Source organism: Propithecus coquereli, unplaced genomic scaffold (genome assembly GCF_000956105.1).
Source record: "Propithecus coquereli isolate 6110/MARCELLA unplaced genomic scaffold, Pcoq_1.0 Scaffold30, whole genome shotgun sequence".
NCBI classification, from domain to species: Eukaryota; Metazoa; Chordata; class Mammalia; order Primates; family Indriidae; genus Propithecus; species Propithecus coquereli.
In genome coordinates, this window is record NW_012148619.1 from 2,471,260 (window position 1) to 2,483,965 (window position 12,706).

The 12,706-nt window shown below is 40.1% G+C and overlaps 1 pseudogene; it reads left to right on the forward strand.

The window, feature by feature from the left end:
• Positions 1–713: 713 nt before the first annotated feature.
• LOC105814541 lies at positions 714–1,621 on the forward strand (annotated as a pseudogene).
• The last annotated feature ends 11,085 nt before the right edge of the window (positions 1,622–12,706 follow it).

Consider the following 12,706-nt stretch of genomic DNA (forward strand, 5'->3'; position numbering starts at 1 on the left):
AAATCACAACAAATGTAAAAACAGTGAAATTATACAAAATGTATTCTTCAACCACAATGGAATTATTCTAGAAATCATTAACAGAATGATATCCAGAAACTATCCTAATATTTGTAAATTAAATATTAATAACACACCTCTAAAATACCTATGGGTTGAATTAAAATAATCACAAGAGAAATTAGAACATATTTTGAATGGAAGAAACTAAAAAATAATATATACATAAATTCATAATATGCAGCTAAAGCAACGCTGAAGGGGAAATTTATAACATCAAATGCTTATACAAGGAAAAAATGTTTCCAATCACTGTCACAAGATATACCTTAAGTAACTAGAGAAAGAGCAAATTAAACCAAATACAGGTAAAAGGAAAGAAAGAAAAAAGGTGAAAGCAGAAATCAATGAAATTGAAAACAAAAAAAGGTAGAGAAAAACCAATGAAACCAAAAGTTGGTTCTTTCAAAATGTCAGTAAAAATTAATAAACGGGGGATGGGGGGAGAGAGAGAGAAATGAAAGAGAGGATATCACAACATGTCCTAAAGACATCAATAGGATAATAAGGTCATATTATGAACTCATTGATGCCAATAAATCTGAGAAGTTAGATGAAATGGACAAATTCTTCAAATAATACAAACTACCATGGATCTCTTAAGAGAAAATAATCTAAACCAGCTCTTCTCTTGATTTTCCAGACAGCCTCCTCCCCACACCATGCGAGGCTGCATCACACGATTGAAGAATGTCCCAGGTCCCACTGGGGAAAGTCCTCCTGGGGAATGTCATCCGGCACACAGATGCTCACAATAAGGTTCAGGAGGAATCAGATATGTGGAAAATAAGAGAACTGGAGGAACAGATGGAAGATGCTTACCATGGGACTGAAAGGAATATGATACCCAGCAGTTCAAGCGGATGCGTAGTGATGGTTTTGATGAAGGAAGCCAAAGAGACCATAAGAGGCCAAAGAATGACATTTCTGGGACACTGGAAGATGATTTTGTTAAGGCTAAATCCTGGAACAAGAAGTTAAATGATGATGAAGCTAATATGCCAAACAGATGGGGTCACAGCGGTTATAAAGAGTTATACCCTGAAGAATTTGAAACAGACAGTAGTGATCAGCAAGATTTTACCAATGGAAAAAAAAAATCTCCCACCTACCCACGAATCCCACAAACACAAGGAGTCAAAGAAATCCCATTAAAAAAGCATAAGGTCACTCAAAAAAAACAGAAGGAAAGCAAAAAGAAAGCCATGACTATAACAGCAGATTCTTCAAGAGAGTTCTCAGAAGAAACTGGGGCTTCTAGTACCAGGAAAAGGAAACAACCACATAAGCACAAGAGAAAATCCAGGAAAAAGTCTCTCAAAGTATCTGCTTTATTCTTAGAGGCAGAAAGTGACACTTTCCAGTCAGATGATTCAGCATCCAGCAGTTCTCAGGAAAGTGAGGGAAGAGACACTAAGAAAACCAAAAGGAAAAAGGGAGATAAAAAAGTCCATATCCCTACAGCTATTAATAACAATGAAACACAGGAGAGAACAAACGCACAAACTGGAAAGTGGCTACAGATGAAAGGTCTGCTGGTATCGTGGAGATGACTAAATAGGAAAGGAACATTATTATTTCCCATGTGACTGGTATTTACAGCTCTTAACTTCTTGGGGTTTTGCCAGGGACTCCCATTCAACACACGGGGCCTGAGGTCAGAGCTGTCTCGTGCCATCCATATATGTTCTGACAGATGTCTTGTCTTCTATTTTGGCCTGTTAAACTGGATCCCCTTTTCTTGTTAATAGGGAATCTGGTATTTTGTTATGAAGGTTTCTCGAAGAGACTATTTTTTGCAATTAATCACATTTAGCGTAGAGTACATATACAGCAAATTAAGGGACCCAGAAAGCTGAATCCAACAACGACCTGGGTATACCAGTCAGAATACTGAATTTGGGGAAATCAAGGGCTGGGATCAAGAGGTGGATTGGAACCAGTGCTGCGTAGGAAGGTACGACAAGAGAGCACTATGCTGCTCTCTTTGTTTATATAGCAGGTGTCACAACTGGCTTGCCTTTAGCCTTGGTGCTTTGATCCTTCCATAGTTTGACCCCACAGGTGTGGTTCAGTTTACTTAATGAGGAAATGGCCTTAAGAACAAACCTTTCCCCTTCATGATAACATTCATAGGCAACTGTTAATAGAAGGGACTAGAGTTTTCTCACATTTCCCTGCTGGACAGGGTCTAGAGCTACACTTAGCATGCCCCTAAACATGGTAACTGGATAGCAAATGGGTTTTTAGTTCCATTGCTATATATTGCCTAAATAGACTTGTGTTCAAAATTATTTCTTCAGGTATTATAGATGATCCTCTACCGAATGGGGAAGAATCAGGGATTAGTCATGCTGTCAAAATGGTGCTCTGAACAGATTCACGGCAACAACTGCCATTTAAGTGTTGTCTTTCTTGTTCATTTCTAAATCTGTTAATGAACTTTAGATTTTCCCTGAAACGAAGTTGAATCATTTCCAAAATGACACAGGCTTCTCAGGGACATATCCACTTTTTCTGTCTTTGGATTAAAGTATCAAGCTGAGACCACGTTATTTCCCTTTGCTATACTCTGAACCCTGCTATGTTAGTTCTTAAGAAATGAAAATATTACTGAAAGAAGGCTGGCAGAACACAAGTGAATTTCTTCACTATGGGAGAAAAGATCAAGTGACACATTGTCATTATTTTTTCCTGGTTGTCACTTGGTGGGCTGAGTAAAAAGCTTGAAAACTCAGACTTTTGGTATGTAAGTCCAAGGTAACTTTTGGAGGTGATGAGTATGTGTTACATTTTGATTGTAGTGGTGGCTACATGACCAATACATTTTCAAAATGTATAGAAATGTACGTTTAAAAAAGGTGAATTTTACTGTATGTTAATTATACCTCCATATAGCGGAGCAAAGGAAAATTAAAAAAATGGTAGGAGAGAAATTGTAGACATCCAAGAACCAATTCTCTCAAGCAGTTTGCTGAAAATGAGAGCCGTGAAATGGGATATTTGCTGGTGGGGGAAGTCAAGTCAGAGTGAAGAAGTTAACAAATTTGTTTTCGCAATTTTTTTTGATAATGGAAGCGAGAGCAGAAAGTTTGATTGTTGGTGGAAATTATCCAATAATGAGAGAAGAGAATTACTGGAAAAATGTCCCTGAATTGGTGAGAAAGGATGGGATCTGGAGTAGGGATGTTGGCTTCAGATTGCAGCGTGGAGAATTCTCCAGCTGTAATGAAAGGGAGGGCACAACAGTCAGTAGATGTTGTTGTGGAAATCTGGAAGTTCTCTTCTGATTATTTTTGCTTACTCCATGAAATATAAATCAAGGTCAACAGCTGACAGAGAGTTTTCACTCTTAAATGACTAATAGCCGACCTGAACTGACACTTTTCTTCATTTCCACTAGACCGTAAGCAGGAATGGGAAATGCCTTGCATGACAGTGTCACCAAGAGACACTTCAAGTGCAGCCAACAGACCAGGTAATTGGGCCACACGATGTCAAGCAGTTCTACTTGTTTGTTGTCAATTTTTTTTACCTGAACTGACCGGTAACTTTGGGGCCAGGAATTCCCAACTAAAGTTTATCTCCAGCTTTCATTTCTACATCTTTTGTCTTTCTTGCCTGTTCTTTATTTGAGTGCCTATTTTCTCAATTAAGTAAAGTGTGAACTGTCAACATGGGCTCATCCCAGAGGTCTCTGGCTTTTGAATCTATCCTGCTCTTGTCTCCAGATGGCTTTTGTTACGCTAATGCTCTTCTTTATACCTAAGGTAAACTTAACTTCCCTTTCCCTCAATAGCCTATTTTCCTCTCTGTCTAGTATTCCCATCTCAGTAAATGCCACAGTCATTTACTCAGTTGCTCAAGCCAATAACTTTGGAATTGTCTTTGTTTCCTCCCTTTATCCCCATTCTCCATTGCCTCCATACTCAGGACCTCAGCAGGTGCTCTTTGTCCTTTCTTCAAGATGTCTCAAGGAACTGCGGATGACCTTAATTCAGGTCACTGCTACCATCTTTCACCTGGACTACTACAGCAAGCCTCCTTAATATTCTCTTTGCTTAAGCTCCTTGCTTCCATGGAATCTTTTCTCCAAAGTTATGACTTGAATCTTAACTATTTCTTGAACCTCATGTCATGCCCCTTCTCCTTGCTTACTCCTATCTAGTTGCACCAATCTGTCATTTCTTTGGACCTGCCATGCTTGTTATGGCTCAGAGTATTTCTCTGCCCCTTGGCCTGACATGTTCTTCCCTGTACTCCTCAAATGGCTATCTTCTTCTCACCTTTAAGGTCTCTGCATAGTTGTCACCTCCTCAAAGATGACTTCCCTGACTACTTTATTCAAAGTGGATTTTCCCAGCCCAGCTCTCATTGGCCCTGTAATGCTCTAATCTCTTTTGCTTTGCTCCCATCCCCCACAACATTTTTAGTCTTCTTCTCCACTAGACTGAGAAACTGAATATACAAATGGGCAGTGGCCAGACCATGTATAAAAATAGAACTCTGACTCACAACCTGCAGCAACCTGCCCAGCAAACCAGCCCCCTTATCTGCAATAAACAATCCAGGTAGCCAACCTGCTGTAAGTCAGACTTGCAGTAAGCTAGATTGCTATCTCTAGGGACAACCCAGGAAGCTAACAATTGACCCCAATTGGCCAGGACTTGACTGATAAATGACAGATTCCCTAATTTTTTTCCTCCTTTCAACTTGGGACCAACCAGAGAAAACCGAATATGCTCCCTAACCAATCACATGAGATGCCCACTTTTAGTTATTTTACCTACAGCTTCCCATGCCAACAGCCTCCAGTCAGGGCATACCTGAAGCCTTCCCTTTTTTTCCCTATAAAACTTTCCTGCTCTTCTGCTTGCCTTTGTGTTTCTGCCAAAATGCAAATGACAGTGGCTGAGTCCCTTGCAAGCTTAGAATAAATAACCTTTGCTTTTGTCATTTGGCTAATCTTTGTTTATTTCCACAAGACTATAAACAGGAATGGACCATGACTTGCTTATGATTGCAACATCAAGGCAAAAATGCCTGGAAACATAATAGTCACTAAATAAATACTGGTTGCATAGTTAATCCCTCCCCGACTTGGCTTCAAAGGTATTCCTCACTCCAGCCACTCTTACATAGTCCAAGCATACTTTTCTCAACTAAATATCCTTGCCTGTGCTCATGGTGTGTTCTTTGCTATAACAGAACTGAAGCCCTTCCTTTCCATGAAACCTATTTTTTTTGATCACCCTATTCCTCACTGACTTCCCCCTCTCTGAATTTATATAGCGCATACCATCTCGTTTGGTCTTTAATTTCTTTCAGTTCATAGGGTGTCTATTCTCCTGGGATTGATATTAAATAGTTGAATGTTTTTATATCATTCGTGGGGTCTAACACATGTTACAGTAATAAAAATAGTTACAGTGTCAATAGTTTACTTATGACAAGCCTGAGAAATATATAATATTGTTTTTCTCATTTTTCAGATGAGAAAACTAAAACTGAGGCACAGAGAGGCCAATTCTCTTGCCTAAAGTAATGAATTAGTAAGAAACAGAGCTGAGGTTTGAATTTGGTTGTGCCCACCTTATATAGCATATACTCCCAAAGCTGCGTACTATGTAAACTACTTTCCATATGCTGTGCTTATATTAGGTCCTCAGTAAATGTTTCTGAAATTAATGAAATAACCAAGTTCAAAAGTCGCACAAACAAAAGAGAGAAGGGAGCACAACTCTTTAGGATGGCTCTAAAGGGTTAAAAGGAACAAGGGACTTGGTGACTAGTTGAGTTCAATTACTGACCCGCAAATTCTACTTCTAACCCTAGGCTCCTGCTATGACCCCAGGGCAAATCATTTTATCTCTAGCTTCTTCACCTACCTCCCATTATATTGTTACTTTGATCTCCCTTGAGGCTGGTTCCAGAGATGGAACAAAACAATGGCTTAGGGATATTTGGTGATAAAAGTTAGCAGTTCTTTTCTTGGTGATGTGCATCACCAATATACATCAATTCAACCATCTTTTTTAAGGTGCAGTTCTGAGTGCTAATGAAGACACCAACACTGACTAGGCACAGAGGATGTTCCCTAGCAGTTTATAATAAGGAACCAGGAAATAGCAATTCAATGAAGACATAGACCTTCCCTACCCCTGCTGCTTCAAAGCTAGGATTAATCACTATTTCATGTGGTATAGGTTCCCATATAATTTTGAATATACATTGAGTATAAAGAATGGAAAAATCTTTTTGACAGGCTAAACGTGAGATGTTCTAACACCATTGTAACCGCCAAGTTGTCAAGCACTTATATCATCAGAAAAGATATGAAAGCACTTGGAAAAGGAGTGTTGGATTAAGCAAACATAAATGTAGTCTCTTTTCAGGAACATGTCTTTGAAGGGGTCTAGGTGGCATCATATCTGTCCTGGAAGCATGGAAGATTATGATGTGTGGTCACTATAATGCCATGAGCTGCTGCAATGACATCCATGAGATTACCAGAGTACTGGCATAAGGACATTCCCCAGGGTCAGCTAACTCTGGACAACACTCCTTACCTTCTCTGGCTACTGTGTGAGCAATAAGCCTTACTTTATGCGATGCTCCAAAGGAGATGGATGGATGTGTCATTATTGAATCCCTGATGACTATAGCCCCAACATGACCTCAACTCTTTAAAAATGTAAATATATAACATACATAACATATGCACACATGTGTGTGTACCCACACCAAGTTAAGGAAAAAAAACCCAGAATTCTGGGTACATGTAATTTTAATTTTCTTTCTTCATATTTTCCTGAATTTTTCAAATTTTCTATAATGCACAGGAATTGCTTTAAAATTATAAAAAAAGATTATTGACCATATTAAAATACATTGCCATAGAAAGGGCAATTCCCTTCTGAGAGTAGTTTCTGAGGAATATTCTCTTATTCATAAGGATCTTAAAGGCTGCAGATTAAAAAGTATGTGCTAAGACTGTGGTCCCCAACCCCTGGGCAGCCCTGTTAGGGAAGGGAAGGGAAGGCAGAGCTCCGCCGTCCCCCGTTCCTGTGGGAAAATTGTCTCCCATGAAACTTAGGAAGGGGGTGGGTCGCACAGCAGGAGGTGAGCGGTGGGGGGAGCGAGAGAAGCTTCCTCTGTATTTACCACTGCCCCTTTCTCATCCTCGAATCATAGCCTGAGTCCCACCCCCATCCTATGGAAAAATTGTCGTCTTCCTCCCTGGTGCCAAAAAGGTTGGGGACTGCTATAAGAGACACACCAGTATATATGTTTCACTTAATACCTGGCCAGCAGCTCCCACTTTAAGATATTGGAAAGTTGACAATATTTCTTTATTGAAAAAGAGTGGAAAATTACCACTTGTGATTGGAAAATGTCACTGGCCTTGGCAGTGCAGATCGATACCTACCGTGTGTCTATTGTTTTCTCTGTATCTGTGTGGCGTTGCTAGTTTCTCTCTCTTGCTGCCCTGCATAAGGGGAGGAGGAGGGGACAGAAAGAACCTAAAACCCAGGAAGGAGAGAAGGTACAGGGACGATTGCTTAAACAAAAGTGCCCTAACCAAAAGCTGTTAGGCACTGTCAGATCTTGAGATGTCACTGGGAAGGGCTTTTGATATTAAGTTGTCATGAAGTCCCAGAGTTTTATCTCATCGATGTTGTATACCAAAGGATGTGTTAGCAAAAACAAATTTTAATCCACGTCTGGGATAAGGTCAGGGTTAGCTTAAGTGACAATTACTGATGGTAAAAGGCAATGAGGAAAGCACCCATTGTGATTAAAATAGAGTTATTGAAACTTAGATTTTTAAAGTAAACCTGGAAAATATCTGGCCCAAATCTTTTATTTACAAAAGAGCAAAGGGCAAAGCAAGCCCAAATAAGTTATATTTTAGCTGAGGTCACACAACTGATTTTTGTAGAGCTGGCCCTGGCACCAAGGTTATCAACATTCTAATCTTTCGACCACACAACACTGCCTCCCGTCCCCAAGTTAATATTTCTTATAAAAAATTGACATCACAGGTATAATTTTTAAAGATTCTTCTGTTAACATTTACTTACAGCCAGCAGTAGCTGTTTTAATTTTTCAAAAAACCCTATATTTATGTGGAAAAGAAAGCAATGGAAAATTAATGGTTATAATCTGAATTTCACATAATTGATGTATCCTATATAGTTTAGACCATAAAACCCCATGGGCTAGATACCTGACGTCATCGAGAAGAAGCACACCCAATTTATCAAGTCTTGTCTCTACTGATTGATGAATAACCCATTTGAAATTCAAATTTCCAAATTGTTATTAACATCATCGTCACAAACAGGTTTGACACTGGAGTTTAAAGTTTGTGGAAAAGAGTTACTGTTTTGTTTGGCATGAGAGTAAAAGAGTTGAGAAGGAGAGATTTTTTGTTTTCTTTGGCAGAAATTAAGAGAGAAGAGTCCTTTTCCAGAGTCCAATGGTAACCAATCGAGTTATCTCCTATGCTTTAGGGTCTCATATGGGGCAAACTCTAAGGGTTCTAGATGTTTTAAGTTTGATCTTTGCAGAGATTAATACTGATGTAACTGTCCGTCAACCCAAGTGGGGAAGGGGTGGAGGGAGGGGGACGTGGGTGTGTGTGTGGTGCAGGGGGTGGGGATGGTGGCTTCAGGTTTATTGACTTCTTTTTTCAGTCATGCCCCTTCTTTTTGGCATCCTTGTAGTCACATGGCAAGTCAGGTTTGGCAATTTTTCTTTTATCTTTTTGATGAAGTGGGAATAGAAAAAGTCATTTCCTGTTGGTTTGGCTCCGAAAACCTGAACAGTTCTGATAGAAGCTTGGTACAGTTCTTGGAATCCTAGGTATCAAAATACTTCCTGCCACGCCCCTGTGGTTACTGATTAGATTTGGAAGAGCGGAAGGAGGTGAGAAAGAGGAACCTAATGGCTTGGCTGCCTGGCTTTTCTCATGCCTCTTGGTCACACGAAAGTGTACGTCTTTGTTGGGACCAAGTGGTGTGTTGAGTTGCCTATGTTTAAAAAAAAATGCCTCTGCCTTTCTACTTGTTTGGACACAAGGGTAATACTAGAACATCTGGGGAAGAAAAATAAAGCCATCATTAGAACCCAGTGTAGGAAAAAAAGTCTCCTTGCTTACCAAATCAGTTTCTATGTCATTTTCCTAGTTTAAGAGCACTTTCCACATTTCTCTTCCTATCTGCTGGAGTCAGCAGTGTCGTTCTGTCAGTAACATGCAAAGTCAAGCTCTATGGGTGGGAGCTTTCGGGGGACCAGGAAATTTCTGGAAATCAAATCCAAGGATCACAGAATGCTAGTCTTGAACACAGCCTGATGGCTAGCTGGCTTTAATGGGAAAAGACCAAACTGAAGCTGGTGGTGATGAATGGTCCAGTCAAGGTCACATGACTTTTCAAGGCAAACCAAGAGTTCGGCTGGACTCTCAGAGCTTCTGCTTTGGTGCTCTAAGGACCACAACACATAGATTTGTGGAAAACCCTAATACCATTTATGTAAAAACTCAGATATTTTCCTGACATTGCCGGGTTGACCAGAAGCCTGTACTGCTGCCCCAACTTGTTTGTCAGTCAATAACCTTGAGGAATAGATACAAATCAGGGCAACTCAGGTGAACCACTTTAACCTGAAGGAGTTAAAACAAAAATGCTTCTGCAGAAGGAGAAAAATTAAATGATTCAAGCTTCCACCACAAGTTCCAACGTGTCATGCTTTTTCTGCGTGTTCCCTGGTTGAAGATGTCCTATCTCCAAAGACAGCCTTCTCTTGGTGGGAGAGCTAGTCAGGGCCAGTTGGACCAATTAGCTCTTGGGAAGCGCTCATATGGTCGATGTCTTGGGGCTCAGATATGCTACCAGGGAAACTTCTCCCAGCAGGCAGCTGGAGGGATCATGCGTACGGTTGAATGCTATATGGGAAACTGCTGTTCTCTCTTAGCCTCCTAATGTACTACTGCCAAGTCTAGGGCAGGGAGCAGAGCTTCCATCACAGAGACTCCAGCCGCCAGCAGGGGAGGCCCTCAATAAACACGTGCTGGGGGAATAAATAAATCACCGGTTTCCCCCACTCTTCATGTGTAATAAGCAAAGACCAACAGCGTTAAGGGGACAGAACAAATTTAAAGGAAGATGATCTCTTTTGACCCAGAATGTAGACAAACTGAAAAAGAATAATCACTAGTTCTGGCTCATTGTTTAGAGATTCAAGTGGGCTTCTCTTCAAACTAAATCCTCAGACTTCGTTGGTGATGCCTACAAGCATTGGTGTCTTTATTTGAAAAATGGGACTGATGTGGTACCTACCTCATAGGGTTGCTGTAAGGATTAAGTGAGGGATTAAGTGATGGAATTTAGGTGGAGCACCAACAATGTCCCAGGTTTGTGGTAAAACACTAACTAAACATTATTATATGAACTTTCTGTTCTAACACCCTTTTGTGTAAAATAGTGAGAAAAATAGTTCCTACTGCTTAGGTTTGATGTACAGATGAAATAATAACAACAGAAGCTAATATTTGAGTGCCTCCTCTAGGCAAAACATTGTTCTAGGCACTTCATAATTTATTATTAATTCTCATAGTAACCTAATGACTCAAGTGCCGTTATTAGCCCTGTATTGCAGATGAGAAAATTGAGGTTCAGATGGGACAAGTACCTGCTCAAGGTCACGCAGCTAGTAAAAGTGGAGCAAGGGTTGGAACCTAAGCAGTTGATTCCAGAGAATTAGCCACAAGGCTGTGCTGCTTCTCCCAAACACATGGAAAGCACCTTAGCACTGTGTCCGGGATGCACTATATGCTGATTTATTATAGTCAATGCATGTGACTCAATCAATGATGATGGATATGGCTATTTATTTGTATTTACCCAGATGAACAGATTATTTGCTTATTTATATTTTTATTTGTGACTCTGTTCATTAAGAAATACTACATCTCTTGGCCCTTTAATGTTACATCTGTTGTCTTTTTAGCTACAGAAAAGCACTAGCTTTGAACAGAAACTCTGACCTTGATAATCACAATAGGATCACATCATACATGCATTTAACCTATGGAAACTCAGCTACTCATGTGTGCCAAAAATACTAAAATACTATGAGATATTGTAAAAGTAAATTTTGCCTGTACAATTTTCATTATGCACTGTAAATTTCTGAATGTATTATAAACTCATGCATACACATCAATTTACATAGTTATAAGCACAAAAACAAGTACACGGTATTATGGGGGGTTTGGAAGGTATTTTCAGGGAAAATTTTGAATACCTGCGATTTCTATCTTATATATTGCCTTTGGAACCCAACCTCTGTACAAGGTGAGAACCTCCTTGATACACACGTGTAGAATATTAGTCATGAGTGAAAGTGAGTGGGAGAGTGGGAAGAGCCAGTGGCAACCTTTTCCCACTATTAATAATAGCAAATGGTAGATAATACTTATTTTGTTATCTCTGTGAGCCAGGAACCATGTTAAGCACTGTGCATGGGTTATGTCATTTATTTTTATTTTAAAAAATTTAATTTAATTTAATTTTTTATTTTTGTTTTCTAGAGACAAGGATCTTGCTATGTTGCCCAGACTGGTCTCAAACTCCTGGCTTCAAGCAATCCTCCCTCCTCAGCCTGTTAAGTAGCTGGGACTACAGGCTCGAGCCACCGCACCCAACTCTGGATAATCTCATTTAATACTCACAAAAGTTCCATAAGGTAGACACATTGGAAATCATCCTTCTTTTACAGATGAGAAGAGTGAGGCACAGATGCATCAGGTAAATCGTTCTAGCTCACACCGCCAACAAATGACAGAGCTGAGACTCAGACACAGGTCGTCTGTATGTCCTGTGAACTGAGCCTCCATCCACCTACCATACCGCCACTCTGGATGATCTCCCTGAAAGTGGGTCAGAGGCAACACTCTGATTTGCCTTTTCCCCACTACAGTGTATTAGAAAAAGCTTAAATACCATACTGAGAAGAATATAAGTCAAGACCATGTGAGATACCATTATCGAAAGCCTATATTACGCAGCAAACATGTAACATCTCATTCTTCATTAGAACCCTGCAAGGTAGGTAATTATTGCTGTCATTTTTCAGGTAAGGAAATGGAGGATTGTGGGGTTAGGTAACTTGCCCAAGGTCATGCAGCAGGTAAGTGGCTGAGGCAGGACAGGAACACACAGTTTGTGCTCCTTGAACCATGCAGCCCTGTCATTGGGGATAACCAGCTCTCTGCAAGAAGATGCATTCTCGTCCACTTTTAGTTATCCAGGGAGCACATGGAGGCATTGGCTTTATCAGCAATAATCATGATAATCTAAGCTCCCTCTGTCTCCTTGTTTATCTCTCAGTTGGTCAGTTGGTGCCACATGGGGATTTCAGGAAGAGCATCATAAAATTTATGTATTGTTTGACCTCCTTGAAAACAAGACAGGAAGTTAACTCCTAGCTAACCATGCCTTTGGCCTGAGTGCAAGACATCAATTATTTGCCTAAAGTCCTGGGATTTGCAACACAGTGAGCCACTGGCTTCTTTCACTCTGTTCTAGCTGGGCTTGCTTTCTGCTCAAAAAGCCCTGAAGCAGACAGAAATGGGAACTGA